Source organism: Schistocerca nitens, chromosome 6 (genome assembly GCF_023898315.1).
Source record: "Schistocerca nitens isolate TAMUIC-IGC-003100 chromosome 6, iqSchNite1.1, whole genome shotgun sequence".
In the NCBI taxonomy this organism is placed as follows: domain Eukaryota; kingdom Metazoa; phylum Arthropoda; class Insecta; order Orthoptera; family Acrididae; genus Schistocerca; species Schistocerca nitens.
Window position 1 is genome coordinate 115528199 of NC_064619.1, and position 26176 is coordinate 115554374.

General features: G+C 50.1%; 44 non-coding genes across 44 annotated transcripts; all 44 read right to left on the minus strand.

Moving 5' to 3' along the window:
- Positions 1-1101: 1101 nt before the first annotated feature.
- On the minus strand, positions 1102-1175 carry Trnan-guu (transfer RNA asparagine (anticodon GUU)). The gene has a single exon. It is a non-coding gene; the product is annotated as a tRNA-Asn (tRNA).
- A 333-nt stretch (positions 1176-1508) lies between these two features.
- On the minus strand, positions 1509-1580 carry Trnat-cgu (transfer RNA threonine (anticodon CGU)). Its single transcript has one exon. It is a non-coding gene; the product is annotated as a tRNA-Thr (tRNA).
- A 688-nt stretch (positions 1581-2268) lies between these two features.
- On the minus strand, positions 2269-2342 carry Trnan-guu (transfer RNA asparagine (anticodon GUU)). Its single transcript has one exon. It is a non-coding gene; the product is annotated as a tRNA-Asn (tRNA).
- Positions 2343-2673: 331 nt separating this feature from the next.
- Positions 2674-2746, minus strand: Trnat-cgu (transfer RNA threonine (anticodon CGU)). The gene has a single exon. It is a non-coding gene; the product is annotated as a tRNA-Thr (tRNA).
- Positions 2747-3435: 689 nt separating this feature from the next.
- Positions 3436-3509, minus strand: Trnan-guu (transfer RNA asparagine (anticodon GUU)). Its single transcript has one exon. It is a non-coding gene; the product is annotated as a tRNA-Asn (tRNA).
- Positions 3510-3842: 333 nt separating this feature from the next.
- Positions 3843-3914, minus strand: Trnat-cgu (transfer RNA threonine (anticodon CGU)). The gene has a single exon. It is a non-coding gene; the product is annotated as a tRNA-Thr (tRNA).
- A 688-nt stretch (positions 3915-4602) lies between these two features.
- Trnan-guu (transfer RNA asparagine (anticodon GUU)) lies at positions 4603-4676 on the minus strand. Its single transcript has one exon. It is a non-coding gene; the product is annotated as a tRNA-Asn (tRNA).
- A 333-nt stretch (positions 4677-5009) lies between these two features.
- Trnat-cgu (transfer RNA threonine (anticodon CGU)) lies at positions 5010-5081 on the minus strand. Its single transcript has one exon. It is a non-coding gene; the product is annotated as a tRNA-Thr (tRNA).
- A 688-nt stretch (positions 5082-5769) lies between these two features.
- On the minus strand, positions 5770-5843 carry Trnan-guu (transfer RNA asparagine (anticodon GUU)). The gene has a single exon. It is a non-coding gene; the product is annotated as a tRNA-Asn (tRNA).
- A 333-nt stretch (positions 5844-6176) lies between these two features.
- Positions 6177-6248, minus strand: Trnat-cgu (transfer RNA threonine (anticodon CGU)). Its single transcript has one exon. It is a non-coding gene; the product is annotated as a tRNA-Thr (tRNA).
- Positions 6249-6936: 688 nt separating this feature from the next.
- Positions 6937-7010, minus strand: Trnan-guu (transfer RNA asparagine (anticodon GUU)). The gene has a single exon. It is a non-coding gene; the product is annotated as a tRNA-Asn (tRNA).
- A 333-nt stretch (positions 7011-7343) lies between these two features.
- Positions 7344-7415, minus strand: Trnat-cgu (transfer RNA threonine (anticodon CGU)). Its single transcript has one exon. It is a non-coding gene; the product is annotated as a tRNA-Thr (tRNA).
- Positions 7416-8103: 688 nt separating this feature from the next.
- On the minus strand, positions 8104-8177 carry Trnan-guu (transfer RNA asparagine (anticodon GUU)). Its single transcript has one exon. It is a non-coding gene; the product is annotated as a tRNA-Asn (tRNA).
- Positions 8178-8510: 333 nt separating this feature from the next.
- Trnat-cgu (transfer RNA threonine (anticodon CGU)) lies at positions 8511-8582 on the minus strand. The gene has a single exon. It is a non-coding gene; the product is annotated as a tRNA-Thr (tRNA).
- Positions 8583-9270: 688 nt separating this feature from the next.
- Trnan-guu (transfer RNA asparagine (anticodon GUU)) lies at positions 9271-9344 on the minus strand. Its single transcript has one exon. It is a non-coding gene; the product is annotated as a tRNA-Asn (tRNA).
- A 333-nt stretch (positions 9345-9677) lies between these two features.
- Positions 9678-9749, minus strand: Trnat-cgu (transfer RNA threonine (anticodon CGU)). The gene has a single exon. It is a non-coding gene; the product is annotated as a tRNA-Thr (tRNA).
- A 688-nt stretch (positions 9750-10437) lies between these two features.
- Positions 10438-10511, minus strand: Trnan-guu (transfer RNA asparagine (anticodon GUU)). Its single transcript has one exon. It is a non-coding gene; the product is annotated as a tRNA-Asn (tRNA).
- Positions 10512-10844: 333 nt separating this feature from the next.
- Positions 10845-10916, minus strand: Trnat-cgu (transfer RNA threonine (anticodon CGU)). The gene has a single exon. It is a non-coding gene; the product is annotated as a tRNA-Thr (tRNA).
- A 688-nt stretch (positions 10917-11604) lies between these two features.
- Positions 11605-11678, minus strand: Trnan-guu (transfer RNA asparagine (anticodon GUU)). The gene has a single exon. It is a non-coding gene; the product is annotated as a tRNA-Asn (tRNA).
- A 333-nt stretch (positions 11679-12011) lies between these two features.
- Positions 12012-12083, minus strand: Trnat-cgu (transfer RNA threonine (anticodon CGU)). The gene has a single exon. It is a non-coding gene; the product is annotated as a tRNA-Thr (tRNA).
- A 688-nt stretch (positions 12084-12771) lies between these two features.
- Trnan-guu (transfer RNA asparagine (anticodon GUU)) lies at positions 12772-12845 on the minus strand. Its single transcript has one exon. It is a non-coding gene; the product is annotated as a tRNA-Asn (tRNA).
- A 333-nt stretch (positions 12846-13178) lies between these two features.
- Positions 13179-13250, minus strand: Trnat-cgu (transfer RNA threonine (anticodon CGU)). Its single transcript has one exon. It is a non-coding gene; the product is annotated as a tRNA-Thr (tRNA).
- Positions 13251-13938: 688 nt separating this feature from the next.
- On the minus strand, positions 13939-14012 carry Trnan-guu (transfer RNA asparagine (anticodon GUU)). Its single transcript has one exon. It is a non-coding gene; the product is annotated as a tRNA-Asn (tRNA).
- A 333-nt stretch (positions 14013-14345) lies between these two features.
- On the minus strand, positions 14346-14417 carry Trnat-cgu (transfer RNA threonine (anticodon CGU)). The gene has a single exon. It is a non-coding gene; the product is annotated as a tRNA-Thr (tRNA).
- A 688-nt stretch (positions 14418-15105) lies between these two features.
- Trnan-guu (transfer RNA asparagine (anticodon GUU)) lies at positions 15106-15179 on the minus strand. The gene has a single exon. It is a non-coding gene; the product is annotated as a tRNA-Asn (tRNA).
- A 333-nt stretch (positions 15180-15512) lies between these two features.
- Trnat-cgu (transfer RNA threonine (anticodon CGU)) lies at positions 15513-15584 on the minus strand. The gene has a single exon. It is a non-coding gene; the product is annotated as a tRNA-Thr (tRNA).
- A 688-nt stretch (positions 15585-16272) lies between these two features.
- Positions 16273-16346, minus strand: Trnan-guu (transfer RNA asparagine (anticodon GUU)). The gene has a single exon. It is a non-coding gene; the product is annotated as a tRNA-Asn (tRNA).
- A 333-nt stretch (positions 16347-16679) lies between these two features.
- Positions 16680-16751, minus strand: Trnat-cgu (transfer RNA threonine (anticodon CGU)). The gene has a single exon. It is a non-coding gene; the product is annotated as a tRNA-Thr (tRNA).
- A 688-nt stretch (positions 16752-17439) lies between these two features.
- Positions 17440-17513, minus strand: Trnan-guu (transfer RNA asparagine (anticodon GUU)). Its single transcript has one exon. It is a non-coding gene; the product is annotated as a tRNA-Asn (tRNA).
- A 333-nt stretch (positions 17514-17846) lies between these two features.
- Positions 17847-17918, minus strand: Trnat-cgu (transfer RNA threonine (anticodon CGU)). The gene has a single exon. It is a non-coding gene; the product is annotated as a tRNA-Thr (tRNA).
- Positions 17919-18606: 688 nt separating this feature from the next.
- Positions 18607-18680, minus strand: Trnan-guu (transfer RNA asparagine (anticodon GUU)). Its single transcript has one exon. It is a non-coding gene; the product is annotated as a tRNA-Asn (tRNA).
- A 333-nt stretch (positions 18681-19013) lies between these two features.
- On the minus strand, positions 19014-19085 carry Trnat-cgu (transfer RNA threonine (anticodon CGU)). Its single transcript has one exon. It is a non-coding gene; the product is annotated as a tRNA-Thr (tRNA).
- Positions 19086-19773: 688 nt separating this feature from the next.
- Positions 19774-19847, minus strand: Trnan-guu (transfer RNA asparagine (anticodon GUU)). Its single transcript has one exon. It is a non-coding gene; the product is annotated as a tRNA-Asn (tRNA).
- A 333-nt stretch (positions 19848-20180) lies between these two features.
- On the minus strand, positions 20181-20252 carry Trnat-cgu (transfer RNA threonine (anticodon CGU)). Its single transcript has one exon. It is a non-coding gene; the product is annotated as a tRNA-Thr (tRNA).
- A 688-nt stretch (positions 20253-20940) lies between these two features.
- Positions 20941-21014, minus strand: Trnan-guu (transfer RNA asparagine (anticodon GUU)). The gene has a single exon. It is a non-coding gene; the product is annotated as a tRNA-Asn (tRNA).
- A 333-nt stretch (positions 21015-21347) lies between these two features.
- Positions 21348-21419, minus strand: Trnat-cgu (transfer RNA threonine (anticodon CGU)). The gene has a single exon. It is a non-coding gene; the product is annotated as a tRNA-Thr (tRNA).
- A 689-nt stretch (positions 21420-22108) lies between these two features.
- On the minus strand, positions 22109-22182 carry Trnan-guu (transfer RNA asparagine (anticodon GUU)). Its single transcript has one exon. It is a non-coding gene; the product is annotated as a tRNA-Asn (tRNA).
- A 333-nt stretch (positions 22183-22515) lies between these two features.
- Trnat-cgu (transfer RNA threonine (anticodon CGU)) lies at positions 22516-22587 on the minus strand. The gene has a single exon. It is a non-coding gene; the product is annotated as a tRNA-Thr (tRNA).
- Positions 22588-23274: 687 nt separating this feature from the next.
- On the minus strand, positions 23275-23348 carry Trnan-guu (transfer RNA asparagine (anticodon GUU)). The gene has a single exon. It is a non-coding gene; the product is annotated as a tRNA-Asn (tRNA).
- A 333-nt stretch (positions 23349-23681) lies between these two features.
- Positions 23682-23753, minus strand: Trnat-cgu (transfer RNA threonine (anticodon CGU)). The gene has a single exon. It is a non-coding gene; the product is annotated as a tRNA-Thr (tRNA).
- Positions 23754-24441: 688 nt separating this feature from the next.
- Trnan-guu (transfer RNA asparagine (anticodon GUU)) lies at positions 24442-24515 on the minus strand. Its single transcript has one exon. It is a non-coding gene; the product is annotated as a tRNA-Asn (tRNA).
- A 333-nt stretch (positions 24516-24848) lies between these two features.
- Positions 24849-24920, minus strand: Trnat-cgu (transfer RNA threonine (anticodon CGU)). Its single transcript has one exon. It is a non-coding gene; the product is annotated as a tRNA-Thr (tRNA).
- Positions 24921-25608: 688 nt separating this feature from the next.
- Positions 25609-25682, minus strand: Trnan-guu (transfer RNA asparagine (anticodon GUU)). Its single transcript has one exon. It is a non-coding gene; the product is annotated as a tRNA-Asn (tRNA).
- A 333-nt stretch (positions 25683-26015) lies between these two features.
- On the minus strand, positions 26016-26087 carry Trnat-cgu (transfer RNA threonine (anticodon CGU)). The gene has a single exon. It is a non-coding gene; the product is annotated as a tRNA-Thr (tRNA).
- Between the last annotated feature and the right edge of the window lie 89 nt (positions 26088-26176).

The window sequence follows — 26176 nt, forward strand, 5'->3', positions numbered from 1 at the left end:
GGAGGCCTTGAATTTGGCTCACTTGTGCTCTGTATATCAACGCAATTCGTATACCTTCTGCAGGAATCTCGCAGAATGGTAGCATCTGCTTGCGCCTCTTCACATGGATAACGTGCATGCACACTGTAGCGAGGCTCGTACACGAATGACATCGCCAAGCATGACATTATACTACAAAATGCATACAAACCACTGTTGTGCCTATGCATTCAGAAAACCTCTGAGGCCAGTAGAATACTTTTCATAGGCTGTAGAACATCCCTTTCATTCAGTGTACTGCCATGTGTTAGATGCTGCTCGAGATAGCTCCGCTCCTTGCAGGAAGGTTAAAAAAATGAATGCCTTCTGTGAGGTTCGAACTCACGACCCCTGGTTTACGAGACCAGTGCTCTACCACTGAGCTAAGAAGGCGGCAGCTTAGCGTTTGTGAGCTATCCCCGAATTGTCACTTCATCATACTGAATCTTGCAGCCCTCGACCAGATATCGGATTTGGCACACAGCTGCTGCAGGGGGTGTCCACATTGCCGTTTCCAAATCTCTTGACTGTTTCGCCCTTACGATCGACGACGAGCGTCGGGCCACCAGAAGTTTGCGGTCTGCAACAATCCTGTCCTAGTGCACAGCTTGTGGGATAGCGTGGCTCGACTGCGAAATGCGCCTTTCGGCTCCTCTCTCTGGCTACAGTATGCTGTTGTCCACAGTGGCACTGGCGTTGCCCATGGGGCTTCATGTAAGGCGACTGCACGTCTCTCGGCCAACAGCGGCCCACTGCAGATCGACACTTAAGAGACACCAAATACAAATCGACATCGAGAGACAGGCCCTGTCATATGGCAGTCGCGACGTATACGCTGAAATTGAATGTAAAGAATACGTCTTTTGTAGTGGGCGTCGCTCTACTGCAGTGCACACATATGACGAATAAATAGGAAAAGAGTAGAACGTCTGTGTAGGGCCATGTTTTTACCTACAGTGTCACTTGGCTGAATGTGTATAAGGCTCTGTGGCATCACTCAAACACAGCCAAATTGTCACGCTAGCTGTGTATCTCTAACAAAGTTGACGTATGTCCTCACCTCGGTGCCGGTTAAAACGATTTCGCCCCCGGGTGGGCTCGAACCACCAACCTTTCGGTTAACAGCCGAACGCGCTAGCCGATTGCGCCACGGAGGCCTTGAATTTGGCTCACTTGTGCTCTGTATATCAACGCAATTCGTATACCTTCTGCAGGAATCTCGCAGAATGGTAGCATCTGCTTGCGCCTCTTCACATGGATAACGTGCATGCACACTGTAGCGAGGCTCGTACACGAATGACATCGCCAAGCATGACATTATACTACAAAATGCATACAAACCACTGTTGTGCCTATGCATTCAGAAAACCTCTGAGGCCAGTAGAATACTTTTCATAGGCTGTAGAACATCCCTTTCATTCAGTGTACTGCCATGTGTTAGATGCTGCTCGAGATAGCTCCGCTCCTTGCAGGAAGGTTAAAAAAATGAATGCCTTCTGTGAGGTTCGAACTCACGACCCCTGGTTTACGAGACCAGTGCTCTACCACTGAGCTAAGAAGGCGGCAGCTTAGCGTTTGTGAGCTATCCCCGAATTGTCACTTCATCATACTGAATCTTGCAGCCCTCGACCAGATATCGGATTTGGCACACAGCTGCTGCAGGGGGTGTCCACATTGCCGTTTTCCAAATCTCTTGACTGTTTCGCCCTTACGATCGACGACGAGCGTCGGGCCACCAGAAGTTTGCGGTCTGCACAATCCTGTCCTAGTGCACAGCTTGTGGGATAGCGTGGCTCGACTGCGAAATGCGCCTTTCGGCTCCTCTCTCTGGCTACAGTATGCTGTTGTCCACAGTGGCACTGGCGTTGCCCATGGGGCTTCATGTAAGGCGACTGCACGTCTCTCGGCCAACAGCGGCCCACTGCAGATCGACACTTAAGAGACACCAAATACAAATCGACATCGAGAGACAGGCCCTGTCATATGGCAGTCGCGACGTATACGCTGAAATTGAATGTAAAGAATACGTCTTTTGTAGTGGGCGTCGCTCTACTGCAGTGCACACATGACGAATAAATAGGAAAAGAGTAGAACGTCTGTGTAGGGCCATGTTTTTACCTACAGTGTCACTTGGCTGAATGTGTATAAGGCTCTGTGGCATCACTCAAACACAGCCAAATTGTCACGCTAGCTGTGTATCTCTAACAAAGTTGACGTATGTCCTCACCTCGGTGCCGGTTAAAACGATTTCGCCCCCGGGTGGGCTCGAACCACCAACCTTTCGGTTAACAGCCGAACGCGCTAGCCGATTGCGCCACGGAGGCCTTGAATTTGGCTCACTTGTGCTCTGTATATCAACGCAATTCGTATACCTTCTGCAGGAATCTCGCAGAATGGTAGCATCTGCTTGCGCCTCTTCACATGGATAACGTGCATGCACACTGTAGCGAGGCTCGTACACGAATGACATCGCCAAGCATGACATTATACTACAAAATGCATACAAACCACTGTTGTGCCTATGCATTCAGAAAACCTCTGAGGCCAAGAATACTTTTCATAGGCTGTAGAACATCCCTTTCATTCAGTGTACTGCCATGTGTTAGATGCTGCTCGAGATAGCTCCGCTCCTTGCAGGAAGGTTAAAAAAATGAATGCCTTCTGTGAGGTTCGAACTCACGACCCCTGGTTTACGAGACCAGTGCTCTACGCACTGAGCTAAGAAGGCGGCAGCTTAGCGTTTGTTGAGCTATCCCCGAATTGTCACTTCATCATACTGAATCTTGCAGCCCTCGACCAGATATCGGATTTGGCACACAGCTGCTGCAGGGGGTGTCCACATTGCCGTTTTCCAAATCTCTTGACTGTTTCGCCCTTACGATCGACGACGAGCGTCGGGCCACCAGAAGTTTGCGGTCTGCACAATCCTGTCCTAGTGCACAGCTTGTGGGATAGCGTGGCTCGACTGCGAAATGCGCCTTTCGGCTCCTCTCTCTGGCTACAGTATGCTGTTGTCCACAGTGGCACTGGCGTTGCCCATGGGGCTTCATGTAAGGCGACTGCACGTCTCTCGGCCAACAGCGGCCCACTGCAGGATCGACACTTAAGAGACACCAAATACAAATCGACATCGAGAGACAGGCCTGTCATATGGCAGTCGCGACGTATACGCTGAAATTGAATGTAAAGAATACGTCTTTTGTAGTGGGCGTCGCTCTACTGCAGTGCACACATGACGAATAAATAGGAAAAGAGTAGAACGTCTGTGTAGGGCCATGTTTTTACCTACAGTGTCACTTGGCTGAATGTGTATAAGGCTCTGTGGCATCACTCAAACACAGCCAAATTGTCACGCTAGCTGTGTATCTCTAACAAAGTTGACGTATGTCCTCACCTCGGTGCCGGTTAAAACGATTTCGCCCCCGGGTGGGCTCGAACCACCAACCTTTCGGTTAACAGCCGAACGCGCTAGCCGATTGCGCCACGGAGGCCTTGAATTTGGCTCACTTGTGCTCTGTATATCAACGCAATTCGTATACCTTCTGCAGGAATCTCGCAGAATGGTAGCATCTGCTTGCGCCTCTTCACATGGATAACGTGCATGCACACTGTAGCGAGGCTCGTACACGAATGACATCGCCAAGCATGACATTATACTACAAAATGCATACAAACCACTGTTGTGCCTATGCATTCAGAAAACCTCTGAGGCCAGTAGAATACTTTTCATAGGCTGTAGAACATCCCTTTCATTCAGTGTACTGCCATGTGTTAGATGCTGCTCGAGATAGCTCCGCTCCTTGCAGGAAGGTTAAAAAAATGAATGCCTTCTGTGAGGTTCGAACTCACGACCCCTGGTTTACGAGACCAGTGCTCTACCACTGAGCTAAGAAGGCGGCAGCTTAGCGTTTGTGAGCTATCCCCGAATTGTCACTTCATCATACTGAATCTTGCAGCCCTCGACCAGATATCGGATTTGGCACACAGCTGCTGCAGGGGGTGTCCACATTGCCGTTTTCCAAATCTCTTGACTGTTTCGCCCTTACGATCGACGACGAGCGTCGGGCCACCAGAAGTTTGCGGTCTGCACAATCCTGTCCTAGTGCACAGCTTGTGGGATAGCGTGGCTCGACTGCGAAATGCGCCTTTCGGCTCCTCTCTCTGGCTACAGTATGCTGTTGTCCACAGTGGCACTGGCGTTGCCCATGGGGCTTCATGTAAGGCGACTGCACGTCTCTCGGCCAACAGCGGCCCACTGCAGATCGACACTTAAGAGACACCAAATACAAATCGACATCGAGAGACAGGCCCTGTCATATGGCAGTCGCGACGTATACGCTGAAATTGAATGTAAAGAATACGTCTTTTGTAGTGGGCGTCGCTCTACTGCAGTGCACACATGACGAATAAATAGGAAAAGAGTAGAACGTCTGTGTAGGGCCATGTTTTTACCTACAGTGTCACTTGGCTGAATGTGTATAAGGCTCTGTGGCATCACTCAAACACAGCCAAATTGTCACGCTAGCTGTGTATCTCTAACAAAGTTGACGTATGTCCTCACCTCGGTGCCGGTTAAAACGATTTCGCCCCCGGGTGGGCTCGAACCACCAACCTTTCGGTTAACAGCCGAACGCGCTAGCCGATTGCGCCACGGAGGCCTTGAATTTGGCTCACTTGTGCTCTGTATATCAACGCAATTCGTATACCTTCTGCAGGAATCTCGCAGAATGGTAGCATCTGCTTGCGCCTCTTCACATGGATAACGTGCATGCACACTGTAGCGAGGCTCGTACACGAATGACATCGCCAAGCATGACATTATACTACAAAATGCATACAAACCACTGTTGTGCCTATGCATTCAGAAAACCTCTGAGGCCAGTAGAATACTTTTCATAGGCTGTAGAACATCCCTTTCATTCAGTGTACTGCCATGTGTTAGATGCTGCTCGAGATAGCTCCGCTCCTTGCAGGAAGGTTAAAAAAATGAATGCCTTCTGTGAGGTTCGAACTCACGACCCCTGGTTTACGAGACCAGTGCTCTACCACTGAGCTAAGAAGGCGGCAGCTTAGCGTTTGTGAGCTATCCCCGAATTGTCACTTCATCATACTGAATCTTGCAGCCCTCGACCAGATATCGGATTTGGCACACAGCTGCTGCAGGGGGTGTCCACATTGCCGTTTTCCAAATCTCTTGACTGTTTCGCCCTTACGATCGACGACGAGCGTCGGGCCACCAGAAGTTTGCGGTCTGCACAATCCTGTCCTAGTGCACAGCTTGTGGGATAGCGTGGCTCGACTGCGAAATGCGCCTTTCGGCTCCTCTCTCTGGCTACAGTATGCTGTTGTCCACAGTGGCACTGGCGTTGCCCATGGGGCTTCATGTAAGGCGACTGCACGTCTCTCGGCCAACAGCGGCCCACTGCAGATCGACACTTAAGAGACACCAAATACAAATCGACATCGAGAGACAGGCCCTGTCATATGGCAGTCGCGACGTATACGCTGAAATTGAATGTAAAGAATACGTCTTTTGTAGTGGGCGTCGCTCTACTGCAGTGCACACATGACGAATAAATAGGAAAAGAGTAGAACGTCTGTGTAGGGCCATGTTTTTACCTACAGTGTCACTTGGCTGAATGTGTATAAGGCTCTGTGGCATCACTCAAACACAGCCAAATTGTCACGCTAGCTGTGTATCTCTAACAAAGTTGACGTATGTCCTCACCTCGGTGCCGGTTAAAACGATTTCGCCCCCGGGTGGGCTCGAACCACCAACCTTTCGGTTAACAGCCGAACGCGCTAGCCGATTGCGCCACGGAGGCCTTGAATTTGGCTCACTTGTGCTCTGTATATCAACGCAATTCGTATACCTTCTGCAGGAATCTCGCAGAATGGTAGCATCTGCTTGCGCCTCTTCACATGGATAACGTGCATGCACACTGTAGCGAGGCTCGTACACGAATGACATCGCCAAGCATGACATTATACTACAAAATGCATACAAACCACTGTTGTGCCTATGCATTCAGAAAACCTCTGAGGCCAGTAGAATACTTTTCATAGGCTGTAGAACATCCCTTTCATTCAGTGTACTGCCATGTGTTAGATGCTGCTCGAGATAGCTCCGCTCCTTGCAGGAAGGTTAAAAAAATGAATGCCTTCTGTGAGGTTCGAACTCACGACCCCTGGTTTACGAGACCAGTGCTCTACCACTGAGCTAAGAAGGCGGCAGCTTAGCGTTTGTGAGCTATCCCCGAATTGTCACTTCATCATACTGAATCTTGCAGCCCTCGACCAGATATCGGATTTGGCACACAGCTGCTGCAGGGGGTGTCCACATTGCCGTTTTCCAAATCTCTTGACTGTTTCGCCCTTACGATCGACGACGAGCGTCGGGCCACCAGAAGTTTGCGGTCTGCACAATCCTGTCCTAGTGCACAGCTTGTGGGATAGCGTGGCTCGACTGCGAAATGCGCCTTTCGGCTCCTCTCTCTGGCTACAGTATGCTGTTGTCCACAGTGGCACTGGCGTTGCCCATGGGGCTTCATGTAAGGCGACTGCACGTCTCTCGGCCAACAGCGGCCCACTGCAGATCGACACTTAAGAGACACCAAATACAAATCGACATCGAGAGACAGGCCCTGTCATATGGCAGTCGCGACGTATACGCTGAAATTGAATGTAAAGAATACGTCTTTTGTAGTGGGCGTCGCTCTACTGCAGTGCACACATGACGAATAAATAGGAAAAGAGTAGAACGTCTGTGTAGGGCCATGTTTTTACCTACAGTGTCACTTGGCTGAATGTGTATAAGGCTCTGTGGCATCACTCAAACACAGCCAAATTGTCACGCTAGCTGTGTATCTCTAACAAAGTTGACGTATGTCCTCACCTCGGTGCCGGTTAAAACGATTTCGCCCCCGGGTGGGCTCGAACCACCAACCTTTCGGTTAACAGCCGAACGCGCTAGCCGATTGCGCCACGGAGGCCTTGAATTTGGCTCACTTGTGCTCTGTATATCAACGCAATTCGTATACCTTCTGCAGGAATCTCGCAGAATGGTAGCATCTGCTTGCGCCTCTTCACATGGATAACGTGCATGCACACTGTAGCGAGGCTCGTACACGAATGACATCGCCAAGCATGACATTATACTACAAAATGCATACAAACCACTGTTGTGCCTATGCATTCAGAAAACCTCTGAGGCCAGTAGAATACTTTTCATAGGCTGTAGAACATCCCTTTCATTCAGTGTACTGCCATGTGTTAGATGCTGCTCGAGATAGCTCCGCTCCTTGCAGGAAGGTTAAAAAAATGAATGCCTTCTGTGAGGTTCGAACTCACGACCCCTGGTTTACGAGACCAGTGCTCTACCACTGAGCTAAGAAGGCGGCAGCTTAGCGTTTGTGAGCTATCCCCGAATTGTCACTTCATCATACTGAATCTTGCAGCCCTCGACCAGATATCGGATTTGGCACACAGCTGCTGCAGGGGGTGTCCACATTGCCGTTTTCCAAATCTCTTGACTGTTTCGCCCTTACGATCGACGACGAGCGTCGGGCCACCAGAAGTTTGCGGTCTGCACAATCCTGTCCTAGTGCACAGCTTGTGGGATAGCGTGGCTCGACTGCGAAATGCGCCTTTCGGCTCCTCTCTCTGGCTACAGTATGCTGTTGTCCACAGTGGCACTGGCGTTGCCCATGGGGCTTCATGTAAGGCGACTGCACGTCTCTCGGCCAACAGCGGCCCACTGCAGATCGACACTTAAGAGACACCAAATACAAATCGACATCGAGAGACAGGCCCTGTCATATGGCAGTCGCGACGTATACGCTGAAATTGAATGTAAAGAATACGTCTTTTGTAGTGGGCGTCGCTCTACTGCAGTGCACACATGACGAATAAATAGGAAAAGAGTAGAACGTCTGTGTAGGGCCATGTTTTTACCTACAGTGTCACTTGGCTGAATGTGTATAAGGCTCTGTGGCATCACTCAAACACAGCCAAATTGTCACGCTAGCTGTGTATCTCTAACAAAGTTGACGTATGTCCTCACCTCGGTGCCGGTTAAAACGATTTCGCCCCCGGGTGGGCTCGAACCACCAACCTTTCGGTTAACAGCCGAACGCGCTAGCCGATTGCGCCACGGAGGCCTTGAATTTGGCTCACTTGTGCTCTGTATATCAACGCAATTCGTATACCTTCTGCAGGAATCTCGCAGAATGGTAGCATCTGCTTGCGCCTCTTCACATGGATAACGTGCATGCACACTGTAGCGAGGCTCGTACACGAATGACATCGCCAAGCATGACATTATACTACAAAATGCATACAAACCACTGTTGTGCCTATGCATTCAGAAAACCTCTGAGGCCAGTAGAATACTTTTCATAGGCTGTAGAACATCCCTTTCATTCAGTGTACTGCCATGTGTTAGATGCTGCTCGAGATAGCTCCGCTCCTTGCAGGAAGGTTAAAAAAATGAATGCCTTCTGTGAGGTTCGAACTCACGACCCCTGGTTTACGAGACCAGTGCTCTACCACTGAGCTAAGAAGGCGGCAGCTTAGCGTTTGTGAGCTATCCCCGAATTGTCACTTCATCATACTGAATCTTGCAGCCCTCGACCAGATATCGGATTTGGCACACAGCTGCTGCAGGGGGTGTCCACATTGCCGTTTTCCAAATCTCTTGACTGTTTCGCCCTTACGATCGACGACGAGCGTCGGGCCACCAGAAGTTTGCGGTCTGCACAATCCTGTCCTAGTGCACAGCTTGTGGGATAGCGTGGCTCGACTGCGAAATGCGCCTTTCGGCTCCTCTCTCTGGCTACAGTATGCTGTTGTCCACAGTGGCACTGGCGTTGCCCATGGGGCTTCATGTAAGGCGACTGCACGTCTCTCGGCCAACAGCGGCCCACTGCAGATCGACACTTAAGAGACACCAAATACAAATCGACATCGAGAGACAGGCCCTGTCATATGGCAGTCGCGACGTATACGCTGAAATTGAATGTAAAGAATACGTCTTTTGTAGTGGGCGTCGCTCTACTGCAGTGCACACATGACGAATAAATAGGAAAAGAGTAGAACGTCTGTGTAGGGCCATGTTTTTACCTACAGTGTCACTTGGCTGAATGTGTATAAGGCTCTGTGGCATCACTCAAACACAGCCAAATTGTCACGCTAGCTGTGTATCTCTAACAAAGTTGACGTATGTCCTCACCTCGGTGCCGGTTAAAACGATTTCGCCCCCGGGTGGGCTCGAACCACCAACCTTTCGGTTAACAGCCGAACGCGCTAGCCGATTGCGCCACGGAGGCCTTGAATTTGGCTCACTTGTGCTCTGTATATCAACGCAATTCGTATACCTTCTGCAGGAATCTCGCAGAATGGTAGCATCTGCTTGCGCCTCTTCACATGGATAACGTGCATGCACACTGTAGCGAGGCTCGTACACGAATGACATCGCCAAGCATGACATTATACTACAAAATGCATACAAACCACTGTTGTGCCTATGCATTCAGAAAACCTCTGAGGCCAGTAGAATACTTTTCATAGGCTGTAGAACATCCCTTTCATTCAGTGTACTGCCATGTGTTAGATGCTGCTCGAGATAGCTCCGCTCCTTGCAGGAAGGTTAAAAAAATGAATGCCTTCTGTGAGGTTCGAACTCACGACCCCTGGTTTACGAGACCAGTGCTCTACCACTGAGCTAAGAAGGCGGCAGCTTAGCGTTTGTGAGCTATCCCCGAATTGTCACTTCATCATACTGAATCTTGCAGCCCTCGACCAGATATCGGATTTGGCACACAGCTGCTGCAGGGGGTGTCCACATTGCCGTTTTCCAAATCTCTTGACTGTTTCGCCCTTACGATCGACGACGAGCGTCGGGCCACCAGAAGTTTGCGGTCTGCACAATCCTGTCCTAGTGCACAGCTTGTGGGATAGCGTGGCTCGACTGCGAAATGCGCCTTTCGGCTCCTCTCTCTGGCTACAGTATGCTGTTGTCCACAGTGGCACTGGCGTTGCCCATGGGGCTTCATGTAAGGCGACTGCACGTCTCTCGGCCAACAGCGGCCCACTGCAGATCGACACTTAAGAGACACCAAATACAAATCGACATCGAGAGACAGGCCCTGTCATATGGCAGTCGCGACGTATACGCTGAAATTGAATGTAAAGAATACGTCTTTTGTAGTGGGCGTCGCTCTACTGCAGTGCACACATGACGAATAAATAGGAAAAGAGTAGAACGTCTGTGTAGGGCCATGTTTTTACCTACAGTGTCACTTGGATGAATGTGTATAAGGCTCTGTGGCATCACTCAAACACAGCCAAATTGTCACGCTAGCTGTGTATCTCTAACAAAGTTGACGTATGTCCTCACCTCGGTGCCGGTTAAAACGATTTCGCCCCCGGGTGGGCTCGAACCACCAACCTTTCGGTTAACAGCCGAACGCGCTAGCCGATTGCGCCACGGAGGCCTTGAATTTGGCTCACTTGTGCTCTGTATATCAACGCAATTCGTATACCTTCTGCAGGAATCTCGCAGAATGGTAGCATCTGCTTGCGCCTCTTCACATGGATAACGTGCATGCACACTGTAGCGAGGCTCGTACACGAATGACATCGCCAAGCATGACATTATACTACAAAATGCATACAAACCACTGTTGTGCCTATGCATTCAGAAAACCTCTGAGGCCAGTAGAATACTTTTCATAGGCTGTAGAACATCCCTTTCATTCAGTGTACTGCCATGTGTTAGATGCTGCTCGAGATAGCTCCGCTCCTTGCAGGAAGGTTAAAAAAATGAATGCCTTCTGTGAGGTTCGAACTCACGACCCCTGGTTTACGAGACCAGTGCTCTACCACTGAGCTAAGAAGGCGGCAGCTTAGCGTTTGTGAGCTATCCCCGAATTGTCACTTCATCATACTGAATCTTGCAGCCCTCGACCAGATATCGGATTTGGCACACAGCTGCTGCAGGGGGTGTCCACATTGCCGTTTTCCAAATCTCTTGACTGTTTCGCCCTTACGATCGACGACGAGCGTCGGGCCACCAGAAGTTTGCGGTCTGCACAATCCTGTCCTAGTGCACAGCTTGTGGGATAGCGTGGCTCGACTGCGAAATGCGCCTTTCGGCTCCTCTCTCTGGCTACAGTATGCTGTTGTCCACAGTGGCACTGGCGTTGCCCATGGGGCTTCATGTAAGGCGACTGCACGTCTCTCGGCCAACAGCGGCCCACTGCAGATCGACACTTAAGAGACACCAAATACAAATCGACATCGAGAGACAGGCCCTGTCATATGGCAGTCGCGACGTATACGCTGAAATTGAATGTAAAGAATACGTCTTTTGTAGTGGGCGTCGCTCTACTGCAGTGCACACATGACGAATAAATAGGAAAAGAGTAGAACGTCTGTGTAGGGCCATGTTTTTACCTACAGTGTCACTTGGCTGAATGTGTATAAGGCTCTGTGGCATCACTCAAACACAGCCAAATTGTCACGCTAGCTGTGTATCTCTAACAAAGTTGACGTATGTCCTCACCTCGGTGCCGGTTAAAACGATTTCGCCCCCGGGTGGGCTCGAACCACCAACCTTTCGGTTAACAGCCGAACGCGCTAGCCGATTGCGCCACGGAGGCCTTGAATTTGGCTCACTTGTGCTCTGTATATCAACGCAATTCGTATACCTTCTGCAGGAATCTCGCAGAATGGTAGCATCTGCTTGCGCCTCTTCACATGGATAACGTGCATGCACACTGTAGCGAGGCTCGTACACGAATGACATCGCCAAGCATGACATTATACTACAAAATGCATACAAACCACTGTTGTGCCTATGCATTCAGAAAACCTCTGAGGCCAGTAGAATACTTTTCATAGGCTGTAGAACATCCCTTTCATTCAGTGTACTGCCATGTGTTAGATGCTGCTCGAGATAGCTCCGCTCCTTGCAGGAAGGTTAAAAAAATGAATGCCTTCTGTGAGGTTCGAACTCACGACCCCTGGTTTACGAGACCAGTGCTCTACCACTGAGCTAAGAAGGCGGCAGCTTAGCGTTTGTGAGCTATCCCCGAATTGTCACTTCATCATACTGAATCTTGCAGCCCTCGACCAGATATCGGATTTGGCACACAGCTGCTGCAGGGGGTGTCCACATTGCCGTTTTCCAAATCTCTTGACTGTTTCGCCCTTACGATCGACGACGAGCGTCGGGCCACCAGAAGTTTGCGGTCTGCACAATCCTGTCCTAGTGCACAGCTTGTGGGATAGCGTGGCTCGACTGCGAAATGCGCCTTTCGGCTCCTCTCTCTGGCTACAGTATGCTGTTGTCCACAGTGGCACTGGCGTTGCCCATGGGGCTTCATGTAAGGCGACTGCACGTCTCTCGGCCAACAGCGGCCCACTGCAGATCGACACTTAAGAGACACCAAATACAAATCGACATCGAGAGACAGGCCCTGTCATATGGCAGTCGCGACGTATACGCTGAAATTGAATGTAAAGAATACGTCTTTTGTAGTGGGCGTCGCTCTACTGCAGTGCACACATGACGAATAAATAGGAAAAGAGTAGAACGTCTGTGTAGGGCCATGTTTTTACCTACAGTGTCACTTGGCTGAATGTGTATAAGGCTCTGTGGCATCACTCAAACACAGCCAAATTGTCACGCTAGCTGTGTATCTCTAACAAAGTTGACGTATGTCCTCACCTCGGTGCCGGTTAAAACGATTTCGCCCCCGGGTGGGCTCGAACCACCAACCTTTCGGTTAACAGCCGAACGCGCTAGCCGATTGCGCCACGGAGGCCTTGAATTTGGCTCACTTGTGCTCTGTATATCAACGCAATTCGTATACCTTCTGCAGGAATCTCGCAGAATGGTAGCATCTGCTTGCGCCTCTTCACATGGATAACGTGCATGCACACTGTAGCGAGGCTCGTACACGAATGACATCGCCAAGCATGACATTATACTACAAAATGCATACAAACCACTGTTGTGCCTATGCATTCAGAAAACCTCTGAGGCCAGTAGAATACTTTTCATAGGCTGTAGAACATCCCTTTCATTCAGTGTACTGCCATGTGTTAGATGCTGCTCGAGATAGCTCCGCTCCTTGCAGGAAGGTTAAAAAAATGAATGCCTTCTGTGAGGTTCGAACTCACGACCCCTGGTTTACGAGACCAGTGCTCTACCACTGAGCTAAGAAGGCGGCAGCTTAGCGTTTGTGAGCTATCCCCGAATTGTCACTTCATCATACTGAATCTTGCAGCCCTCGACCAGATATCGGATTTGGCACACAGCTGCTGCAGGGGGTGTCCACATTGCCGTTTTCCAAATCTCTTGACTGTTTCGCCCTTACGATCGACGACGAGCGTCGGGCCACCAGAAGTTTGCGGTCTGCACAATCCTGTCCTAGTGCACAGCTTGTGGGATAGCGTGGCTCGACTGCGAAATGCGCCTTTCGGCTCCTCTCTCTGGCTACAGTATGCTGTTGTCCACAGTGGCACTGGCGTTGCCCATGGGGCTTCATGTAAGGCGACTGCACGTCTCTCGGCCAACAGCGGCCCACTGCAGATCGACACTTAAGAGACACCAAATACAAATCGACATCGAGAGACAGGCCCTGTCATATGGCAGTCGCGACGTATACGCTGAAATTGAATGTAAAGAATACGTCTTTTGTAGTGGGCGTCGCTCTACTGCAGTGCACACATGACGAATAAATAGGAAAAGAGTAGAACGTCTGTGTAGGGCCATGTTTTTACCTACAGTGTCACTTGGCTGAATGTGTATAAGGCTCTGTGGCATCACTCAAACACAGCCAAATTGTCACGCTAGCTGTGTATCTCTAACAAAGTTGACGTATGTCCTCACCTCGGTGCCGGTTAAAACGATTTCGCCCCCGGGTGGGCTCGAACCACCAACCTTTCGGTTAACAGCCGAACGCGCTAGCCGATTGCGCCACGGAGGCCTTGAATTTGGCTCACTTGTGCTCTGTATATCAACGCAATTCGTATACCTTCTGCAGGAATCTCGCAGAATGGTAGCATCTGCTTGCGCCTCTTCACATGGATAACGTGCATGCACACTGTAGCGAGGCTCGTACACGAATGACATCGCCAAGCATGACATTATACTACAAAATGCATACAAACCACTGTTGTGCCTATGCATTCAGAAAACCTCTGAGGCCAGTAGAATACTTTTCATAGGCTGTAGAACATCCCTTTCATTCAGTGTACTGCCATGTGTTAGATGCTGCTCGAGATAGCTCCGCTCCTTGCAGGAAGGTTAAAAAAATGAATGCCTTCTGTGAGGTTCGAACTCACGACCCCTGGTTTACGAGACCAGTGCTCTACCACTGAGCTAAGAAGGCGGCAGCTTAGCGTTTGTGAGCTATCCCCGAATTGTCACTTCATCATACTGAATCTTGCAGCCCTCGACCAGATATCGGATTTGGCACACAGCTGCTGCAGGGGGTGTCCACATTGCCGTTTTCCAAATCTCTTGACTGTTTCGCCCTTACGATCGACGACGAGCGTCGGGCCACCAGAAGTTTGCGGTCTGCACAATCCTGTCCTAGTGCACAGCTTGTGGGATAGCGTGGCTCGACTGCGAAATGCGCCTTTCGGCTCCTCTCTCTGGCTACAGTATGCTGTTGTCCACAGTGGCACTGGCGTTGCCCATGGGGCTTCATGTAAGGCGACTGCACGTCTCTCGGCCAACAGCGGCCCACTGCAGATCGACACTTAAGAGACACCAAATACAAATCGACATCGAGAGACAGGCCCTGTCATATGGCAGTCGCGACGTATACGCTGAAATTGAATGTAAAGAATACGTCTTTTGTAGTGGGCGTCGCTCTACTGCAGTGCACACATGACGAATAAATAGGAAAAGAGTAGAACGTCTGTGTAGGGCCATGTTTTTACCTACAGTGTCACTTGGCTGAATGTGTATAAGGCTCTGTGGCATCACTCAAACACAGCCAAATTGTCACGCTAGCTGTGTATCTCTAACAAAGTTGACGTATGTCCTCACCTCGGTGCCGGTTAAAACGATTTCGCCCCCGGGTGGGCTCGAACCACCAACCTTTCGGTTAACAGCCGAACGCGCTAGCCGATTGCGCCACGGAGGCCTTGAATTTGGCTCACTTGTGCTCTGTATATCAACGCAATTCGTATACCTTCTGCAGGAATCTCGCAGAATGGTAGCATCTGCTTGCGCCTCTTCACATGGATAACGTGCATGCACACTGTAGCGAGGCTCGTACACGAATGACATCGCCAAGCATGACATTATACTACAAAATGCATACAAACCACTGTTGTGCCTATGCATTCAGAAAACCTCTGAGGCCAGTAGAATACTTTTCATAGGCTGTAGAACATCCCTTTCATTCAGTGTACTGCCATGTGTTAGATGCTGCTCGAGATAGCTCCGCTCCTTGCAGGAAGGTTAAAAAAATGAATGCCTTCTGTGAGGTTCGAACTCACGACCCCTGGTTTACGAGACCAGTGCTCTACCACTGAGCTAAGAAGGCGGCAGCTTAGCGTTTGTGAGCTATCCCCGAATTGTCACTTCATCATACTGAATCTTGCAGCCCTCGACCAGATATCGGATTTGGCACACAGCTGCTGCAGGGGGTGTCCACATTGCCGTTTTCCAAATCTCTTGACTGTTTCGCCCTTACGATCGACGACGAGCGTCGGGCCACCAGAAGTTTGCGGTCTGCACAATCCTGTCCTAGTGCACAGCTTGTGGGATAGCGTGGCTCGACTGCGAAATGCGCCTTTCGGCTCCTCTCTCTGGCTACAGTATGCTGTTGTCCACAGTGGCACTGGCGTTGCCCATGGGGCTTCATGTAAGGCGACTGCACGTCTCTCGGCCAACAGCGGCCCACTGCAGATCGACACTTAAGAGACACCAAATACAAATCGACATCGAGAGACAGGCCCTGTCATATGGCAGTCGCGACGTATACGCTGAAATTGAATGTAAAGAATACGTCTTTTGTAGTGGGCGTCGCTCTACTGCAGTGCACACATGACGAATAAATAGGAAAAGAGTAGAACGTCTGTGTAGGGCCATGTTTTTACCTACAGTGTCACTTGGCTGAATGTGTATAAGGCTCTGTGGCATCACTCAAACACAGCCAAATTGTCACGCTAGCTGTGTATCTCTAACAAAGTTGACGTATGTCCTCACCTCGGTGCCGGTTAAAACGATTTCGCCCCCGGGTGGGCTCGAACCACCAACCTTTCGGTTAACAGCCGAACGCGCTAGCCGATTGCGCCACGGAGGCCTTGAATTTGGCTCACTTGTGCTCTGTATATCAACGCAATTCGTATACCTTCTGCAGGAATCTCGCAGAATGGTAGCATCTGCTTGCGCCTCTTCACATGGATAACGTGCATGCACACTGTAGCGAGGCTCGTACACGAATGACATCGCCAAGCATGACATTATACTACAAAATGCATACAAACCACTGTTGTGCCTATGCATTCAGAAAACCTCTGAGGCCAGTAGAATACTTTTCATAGGCTGTAGAACATCCCTTTCATTCAGTGTACTGCCATGTGTTAGATGCTGCTCGAGATAGCTCCGCTCCTTGCAGGAAGGTTAAAAAAATGAATGCCTTCTGTGAGGTTCGAACTCACGACCCCTGGTTTACGAGACCAGTGCTCTACCACTGAGCTAAGAAGGCGGCAGCTTAGCGTTTGTGAGCTATCCCCGAATTGTCACTTCATCATACTGAATCTTGCAGCCCTCGACCAGATATCGGATTTGGCACACAGCTGCTGCAGGGGGTGTCCACATTGCCGTTTTCCAAATCTCTTGACTGTTTCGCCCTTACGATCGACGACGAGCGTCGGGCCACCAGAAGTTTGCGGTCTGCACAATCCTGTCCTAGTGCACAGCTTGTGGGATAGCGTGGCTCGACTGCGAAATGCGCCTTTCGGCTCCTCTCTCTGGCTACAGTATGCTGTTGTCCACAGTGGCACTGGCGTTGCCCATGGGGCTTCATGTAAGGCGACTGCACGTCTCTCGGCCAACAGCGGCCCACTGCAGATCGACACTTAAGAGACACCAAATACAAATCGACATCGAGAGACAGGCCCTGTCATATGGCAGTCGCGACGTATACGCTGAAATTGAATGTAAAGAATACGTCTTTTGTAGTGGGCGTCGCTCTACTGCAGTGCACACATGACGAATAAATAGGAAAAGAGTAGAACGTCTGTGTAGGGCCATGTTTTTACCTACAGTGTCACTTGGCTGAATGTGTATAAGGCTCTGTGGCATCACTCAAACACAGCCAAATTGTCACGCTAGCTGTGTATCTCTAACAAAGTTGACGTATGTCCTCACCTCGGTGCCGGTTAAAACGATTTCGCCCCCGGGTGGGCTCGAACCACCAACCTTTCGGTTAACAGCCGAACGCGCTAGCCGATTGCGCCACGGAGGCCTTGAATTTGGCTCACTTGTGCTCTGTATATCAACGCAATTCGTATACCTTCTGCAGGAATCTCGCAGAATGGTAGCATCTGCTTGCGCCTCTTCACATGGATAACGTGCATGCACACTGTAGCGAGGCTCGTACACGAATGACATCGCCAAGCATGACATTATACTACAAAATGCATACAAACCACTGTTGTGCCTATGCATTCAGAAAACCTCTGAGGCCAGTAGAATACTTTTCATAGGCTGTAGAACATCCCTTTCATTCAGTGTACTGCCATGTGTTAGATGCTGCTCGAGATAGCTCCGCTCCTTGCAGGAAGGTTAAAAAAATGAATGCCTTCTGTGAGGTTCGAACTCACGACCCCTGGTTTACGAGACCAGTGCTCTACCACTGAGCTAAGAAGGCGGCAGCTTAGCGTTTGTGAGCTATCCCCGAATTGTCACTTCATCATACTGAATCTTGCAGCCCTCGACCAGATATCGGATTTGGCACACAGCTGCTGCAGGGGGTGTCCACATTGCCGTTTTCCAAATCTCTTGACTGTTTCGCCCTTACGATCGACGACGAGCGTCGGGCCACCAGAAGTTTGCGGTCTGCACAATCCTGTCCTAGTGCACAGCTTGTGGGATAGCGTGGCTCGACTGCGAAATGCGCCTTTCGGCTCCTCTCTCTGGCTACAGTATGCTGTTGTCCACAGTGGCACTGGCGTTGCCCATGGGGCTTCATGTAAGGCGACTGCACGTCTCTCGGCCAACAGCGGCCCACTGCAGATCGACACTTAAGAGACACCAAATACAAATCGACATCGAGAGACAGGCCCTGTCATATGGCAGTCGCGACGTATACGCTGAAATTGAATGTAAAGAATACGTCTTTTGTAGTGGGCGTCGCTCTACTGCAGTGCACACATGACGAATAAATAGGAAAAGAGTAGAACGTCTGTGTAGGGCCATGTTTTTACCTACAGTGTCACTTGGCTGAATGTGTATAAGGCTCTGTGGCATCACTCAAACACAGCCAAATTGTCACGCTAGCTGTGTATCTCTAACAAAGTTGACGTATGTCCTCACCTCGGTGCCGGTTAAAACGATTTCGCCCCCGGGTGGGCTCGAACCACCAACCTTTCGGTTAACAGCCGAACGCGCTAGCCGATTGCGCCACGGAGGCCTTGAATTTGGCTCACTTGTGCTCTGTATATCAACGCAATTCGTATACCTTCTGCAGGAATCTCGCAGAATGGTAGCATCTGCTTGCGCCTCTTCACATGGATAACGTGCATGCACACTGTAGCGAGGCTCGTACACGAATGACATCGCCAAGCATGACATTATACTACAAAATGCATACAAACCACTGTTGTGCCTATGCATTCAGAAAACCTCTGAGGCCAGTAGAATACTTTTCATAGGCTGTAGAACATCCCTTTCATTCAGTGTACTGCCATGTGTTAGATGCTGCTCGAGATAGCTCCGCTCCTTGCAGGAAGGTTAAAAAAATGAATGCCTTCTGTGAGGTTCGAACTCACGACCCCTGGTTTACGAGACCAGTGCTCTACCACTGAGCTAAGAAGGCGGCAGCTTAGCGTTTGTGAGCTTTCCCCGAATTGTCACTTCATCATACTGAATCTTGCAGCCCTCGACCAGATATCGGATTTGGCACACAGCTGCTGCAGGGGGTGTCCACATTGCCGTTTTCCAAATCTCTTGACTGTTTCGCCCTTACGATCGACGACGAGCGTCGGGCCACCAGAAGTTTGCGGTCTGCACAATCCTGTCCTAGTGCACAGCTTGTGGGATAGCGTGGCTCGACTGCGAAATGCGCCTTTCGGCTCCTCTCTCTGGCTACAGTATGCTGTTGTCCACAGTGGCACTGGCGTTGCCCATGGGGCTTCATGTAAGGCGACTGCACGTCTCTCGGCCAACAGCGGCCCACTGCAGATCGACACTTAAGAGACACCAAATACAAATCGACATCGAGAGACAGGCCCTGTCATATGGCAGTCGCGACGTATACGCTGAAATTGAATGTAAAGAATACGTCTTTTGTAGTGGGCGTCGCTCTACTGCAGTGCACACATGACGAATAAATAGGAAAAGAGTAGAACGTCTGTGTAGGGCCATGTTTTTACCTACAGTGTCACTTGGCTGAATGTGTATAAGGCTCTGTGGCATCACTCAAACACAGCCAAATTGTCACGCTAGCTGTGTATCTCTAACAAAGTTGACGTATGTCCTCACCTCGGTGCCGGTTAAAACGATTTCGCCCCCGGGTGGGCTCGAACCACCAACCTTTCGGTTAACAGCCGAACGCGCTAGCCGATTGCGCCACGGAGGCCTTGAATTTGGCTCACTTGTGCTCTGTATATCAACGCAATTCGTATACCTTCTGCAGGAATCTCGCAGAATGGTAGCATCTGCTTGCGCCTCTTCACATGGATAACGTGCATGCACACTGTAGCGAGGCTCGTACACGAATGACATCGCCAAGCATGACATTATACTACAAAATGCATACAAACCACTGTTGTGCCTATGCATTCAGAAAACCTCTGAGGCCAGTAGAATACTTTTCATAGGCTGTAGAACATCCCTTTCATTCAGTGTACTGCCATGTGTTAGATGCTGCTCGAGATAGCTCCGCTCCTTGCAGGAAGGTTAAAAAAATGAATGCCTTCTGTGAGGTTCGAACTCACGACCCCTGGTTTACGAGACCAGTGCTCTACCACTGAGCTAAGAAGGCGGCAGCTTAGCGTTTGTGAGCTTTCCCCGAATTGTCACTTCATCATACTGAATCTTGCAGCCCTCGACCAGATATCGGATTTGGCACACAGCTGCTGCAGGGGGTGTCCACATTGCCGTTTTCCAAATCTCTTGACTGTTTCGCCCTTACGATCGACGACGAGCGTCGGGCCACCAGAAGTTTGCGGTCTGCACAATCCTGTCCTAGTGCACAGCTTGTGGGATAGCGTGGCTCGACTGCGAAATGCGCCTTTCGGCTCCTCTCTCTGGCTACAGTATGCTGTTGTCCACAGTGGCACTGGCGTTGCCCATGGGGCTTCATGTAAGGCGACTGCACGTCTCTCGGCCAACAGCGGCCCACTGCAGATCGACACTTAAGAGACACCAAATACAAATCGACATCGAGAGACAGGCCCTGTCATATGGCAGTCGCGACGTATACGCTGAAATTGAATGTAAAGAATACGTCTTTTGTAGTGGGCGTCGCTCTACTGCAGTGCACACATGACGAATAAATAGGAAAAGAGTAGAACGTCTGTGTAGGGCCATGTTTTTACCTACAGTGTCACTTGGCTGAATGTGTATAAGGCTCTGTGGCATCACTCAAACACAGCCAAATTGTCACGCTAGCTGTGTATCTCTAACAAAGTTGACGTATGTCCTCACCTCGGTGCCGGTTAAAACGATTTCGCCCCCGGGTGGGCTCGAACCACCAACCTTTCGGTTAACAGCCGAACGCGCTAGCCGATTGCGCCACGGAGGCCTTGAATTTGGCTCACTTGTGCTCTGTATATCAACGCAATTCGTATACCTTCTGCAGGAATCTCGCAGAATGGTAGCATCTGCTTGCGCCTCTTCACATGGATAACGTGCATGCACACTGTAGCGAGGCTCGTACACGAATGACATCGCCAAGCATGACATTATACTACAAAATGCATACAAACCACTGTTGTGCCTATGCATTCAGAAAACCTCTGAGGCCAGTAGAATACTTTTCATAGGCTGTAGAACATCCCTTTCATTCAGTGTACTGCCATGTGTTAGATGCTGCTCGAGATAGCTCCGCTCCTTGCAGGAAGGTTAAAAAAATGAATGCCTTCTGTGAGGTTCGAACTCACGACCCCTGGTTTACGAGACCAGTGCTCTACCACTGAGCTAAGAAGGCGGCAGCTTAGCGTTTGTGAGCTATCCCCGAATTGTCACTTCATCATACTGAATCTTGCAGCCCTCGACCAGATATCGGATTTGGCACACAGCTGCTGCAGGGGGTGTCCACATTGCCGTTTTCCAAATCTCTTGACTGTTTCGCCCTTACGATCGACGACGAGCGTCGGGCCACCAGAAGTTTGCGGTCTGCACAATCCTGTCCTAGTGCACAGCTTGTGGGATAGCGTGGCTCGACTGCGAAATGCGCCTTTCGGCTCCTCTCTCTGGCTACAGTTATGCTGTTGTCCACAGTGGCACTGGCGTTGCCCATGGGGCTTCATGTAAGGCGACTGCACGTCTCTCGGCCAACAGCGGCCCACTGCAGATCGACACTTAAGAGACACCAAATACAAATCGACATCGAGAGACAGGCCCTGTCATATGGCAGTCGCGACGTATACGCTGAAATTGAATGTAAAGAATACGTCTTTTGTAGTGGGCGTCGCTCTACTGCAGTGCACACATGACGAATAAATAGGAAAAGAGTAGAACGTCTGTGTAGGGCCATGTTTTTACCTACAGTGTCACTTGGCTGAATGTGTATAAGGCTCTGTGGCATCACTCAAACACAGCCAAATTGTCACGCTAGCTGTGTATCTCTAACAAAGTTGACGTATGTCCTCACCTCGGTGCCGGTTAAAACGATTTCGCCCCCGGGTGGGCTCGAACCACCAACCTTTCGGTTAACAGCCGAACGCGCTAGCCGATTGCGCCACGGAGGCCTTGAATTTGGCTCACTTGTGCTCTGTATATCAACGCAATTCGTATACCTTCTGCAGGAATCTCGCAGAATGGTAGCATCTGCTTGCGCCTCTTCACATGGATAACGTGCATGCACACTGTAGCGAGGCTCGTACACGAATGACATCGCCAAGCATGACATTATACTACAAAATGCATACAAACCACTGTTGTGCCTATGCATTCAGAAAACCTCTGAGGCCAGTAGAATACTTTTCATAGGCTGTAGAACATCCCTTTCATTCAGTGTACTGCCATGTGTTAGATGCTGCTCGAGATAGCTCCGCTCCTTGCAGGAAGGTTAAAAAAATGAATGCCTTCTGTGAGGTTCGAACTCACGACCCCTGGTTTACGAGACCAGTGCTCTACCACTGAGCTAAGAAGGCGGCAGCTTAGCGTTTGTGAGCTATCCCCGAATTGTCACTTCATCATACTGAATCTTGCAGCCCTCGACCAGATATCGGATTTGGCACACAGCTGCTGCAGGGGGTGTCCACATTGCCGTTTTCCAAATCTCTTGACTGTTTCGCCTTACGATCGACGACGAGCGTCGGGCCACCAGAAGTTTGCGGTCTGCACAATCCTGTCCTAGTGCACAGCTTGTGGGATAGCGTGGCTCGACTGCGAAATGCGCCTTTCGGCTCCTCTCTCTGGCTACAGTATGCTGTTGTCCACAGTGGCACTGGCGTTGCCCATGGGGCTTCATGTAAGGCGACTGCACGTCTCTCGGCCAACAGCGGCCCACTGCAGATCGACACTTAAGAGACACCAAATACAAATCGACATCGAGAGACAGGCCCTGTCATATGGCAGTCGCGACGTATACGCTGAAATTGAATGTAAAGAATACGTCTTTTGTAGTGGGCGTCGCTCTACTGCAGTGCACACATGACGAATAAATAGGAAAAGAGTAGAACGTCTGTGTAGGGCCATGTTTTTACCTACAGTGTCACTTGGCTGAATGTGTATAAGGCTCTGTGGCATCACTCAAACACAGCCAAATTGTCACGCTAGCTGTGTATCTCTAACAAAGTTGACGTATGTCCTCACCTCGGTGCCGGTTAAAACGATTTCGCCCCCGGGTGGGCTCGAACCACCAACCTTTCGGTTAACAGCCGAACGCGCTAGCCGATTGCGCCACGGAGGCCTTGAATTTGGCTCACTTGTGCTCTGTATATCAACGCAATTCGTATACCTTCTGCAGGAATCTCGCAGAATGGTAGCATCTGCTTGCGCCTCTTCACATGGATAACGTGCATGCACACTGTAGCGAGGCTCGTACACGAATGACATCGCCAAGCATGACATTATACTACAAAATGCATACAAACCACTGTTGTGCCTATGCATTCAGAAAACCTCTGAGGCCAGTAGAATACTTTTCATAGGCTGTAGAACATCCCTTTCATTCAGTGTACTGCCATGTGTTAGATGCTGCTCGAGATAGCTCCGCTCCTTGCAGGAAGGTTAAAAAAATGAATGCCTTCTGTGAGGTTCGAACTCACGACCCCTGGTTTACGAGACCAGTGCTCTACCACTGAGCTAAGAAGGCGGCAGCTTAGCGTTTGTGAGCTATCCCCGAATTGTCACTTCATCATACTGAATCTTGCAGCCCTCGACCAGATATCGGATTTGGCACACAGCTGCTGCAGGGGGTGTCCACATTGCCGTTTTCCAAATCTCTTGACTGTTTCGCCCTTACGATCGACGACGAGCGTCGGGCCACCAGAAGTTTGCGGTCTGCACAATCCTGTCCTAGTGCACAGCTTGTGGGATAGCGTGGCTCGACTGCGAAATGCGCCTTTCGGCTCCTCTCTCTGGCTACAGTATGCTGTTGTCCACAGTGGCACTGGCGTTGCCCATGGGGCTTCATGTAAGGCGACTGCACGTCTCTCGGCCAACAGCGGCCCACTGCAGATCGACACTTAAGAGACACCAAATACAAATCGACATCGAGAGACAGGCCCTGTCATATGGCAGTCGCGACGTATACGCTGAAATTGAATGTAAAGAATACGTCTTTTGTAGTGGGCGTCGCTCTACTGCAGTGCACACATGACGAATAAATAGGAAAAGAGTAGAACGTCTGTGTAGGGCCATGTTTTTACCTACAGTGTCACTTGGCTGAATGTGTATAAGGCTCTGTGGCATCACTCAAACACAGCCAAATTGTCACGCTAGCTGTGTATCTCTAACAAAGTTGACGTATGTCCTCACCTCGGTGCCGGTTAAAACGATTTCGCCCCCGGGTGGGCTCGAACCACCAACCTTTCGGTTAACAGCCGAACGCGCTAGCCGATTGCGCCACGGAGGCCTTGAATTTGGCTCACTTGTGCTCTGTATATCAACGCAATTCGTATACCTTCTGCAGGAATCTCGCAGAATGGTAGCATCTGCTTGCGCCTCTTCACATGGATAACGTGCATGCACACTGTAGCGAGGCTCGTACACGAATGACATCGCCAAGCATGACATTATACTACAAAATGCATACAAACCACTGTTGTGCCTATGCATTCAGAAAACCTCTGAGGCCAGTAGAATACTTTTCATAGGCTGTAGAACATCCCTTTCATTCAGTGTACTGCCATGTGTTAGATGCTGCTCGAGATAGCTCCGCTCCTTGCAGGAAGGTTAAAAAAATGAATGCCTTCTGTGAGGTTCGAACTCACGACCCCTGGTTTACGAGACCAGTGCTCTACCACTGAGCTAAGAAGGCGGCAGCTTAGCGTTTGTGAGCTATCCCCGAATTGTCACTTCATCATACTGAATCTTGCAGCCCTCGACCAGATATCGGATTTGGCACACAGCTGCTGCAGGGGGTGTCCACATTGCCGTTTTCCAAATCTCTTGACTGTTTCGCCCTTACGATCGACGACGAGCGTCGGGCCACCAGAAGTTTGCGGTCTGCACAATCCTGTCCTAGTGCACAGCTTGTGGGATAGCGTGGCTCGACTGCGAAATGCGCCTTTCGGCTCCTCTCTCTGGCTACAGTATGCTGTTGTCCACAGTGGCACTGGCGTTGCCCATGGGGCTTCATGTAAGGCGACTGCACGTCTCTCGGCCAACAGCGGCCCACTGCAGATCGACACTTAAGAGACACCAAATACAAATCGACATCGAGAGACAGGCCCTGTCATATGGCAGTCGCGACGTATACGCTGAAATTGAATGTAAAGAATACGTCTTTTGTAGTGGGCGTCGCTCTACTGCAGTGCACACATGACGAATAAATAGGAAAAGAGTAGAACGTCTGTGTAGGGCCATGTTTTTACCTACAGTGTCACTTGGCTGAATGTGTATAAGGCTCTGTGGCATCACTCAAACACAGCCAAATTGTCACGCTAGCTGTGTATCTCTAACAAAGTTGACGTATGTCCTCACCTCGGTGCCGGTTAAAACGATTTCGCCCCCGGGTGGGCTCGAACCACCAACCTTTCGGTTAACAGCCGAACGCGCTAGCCGATTGCGCCACGGAGGCCTTGAATTTGGCTCACTTGTGCTCTGTATATCAACGCAATTCGTATACCTTCTGCAGGAATCTCGCAGAATGGTAGCATCTGCTTGCGCCTCTTCACATGGATAACGTGCATGCACACTGTAGCGAGGCTCGTACACGAATGACATCGCCAAGCATGACATTATACTACAAAATGCATACAAACCACTGTTGTGCCTATGCATTCAGAAAACCTCTGAGGCCAGTAGAATACTTTTCATAGGCTGTAGAACATCCCTTTCATTCAGTGTACTGCCATGTGTTAGATGCTGCTCGAGATAGCTCCGCTCCTTGCAGGAAGGTTAAAAAAATGAATGCCTTCTGTGAGGTTCGAACTCACGACCCCTGGTTTACGAGACCAGTGCTCTACCACTGAGCTAAGAAGGCGGCAGCTTAGCGTTTGTGAGCTATCCCCGAATTGTCACTTCATCATACTGAATCTTGCAGCCCTCGACCAGATATCGGATTTGGCACAC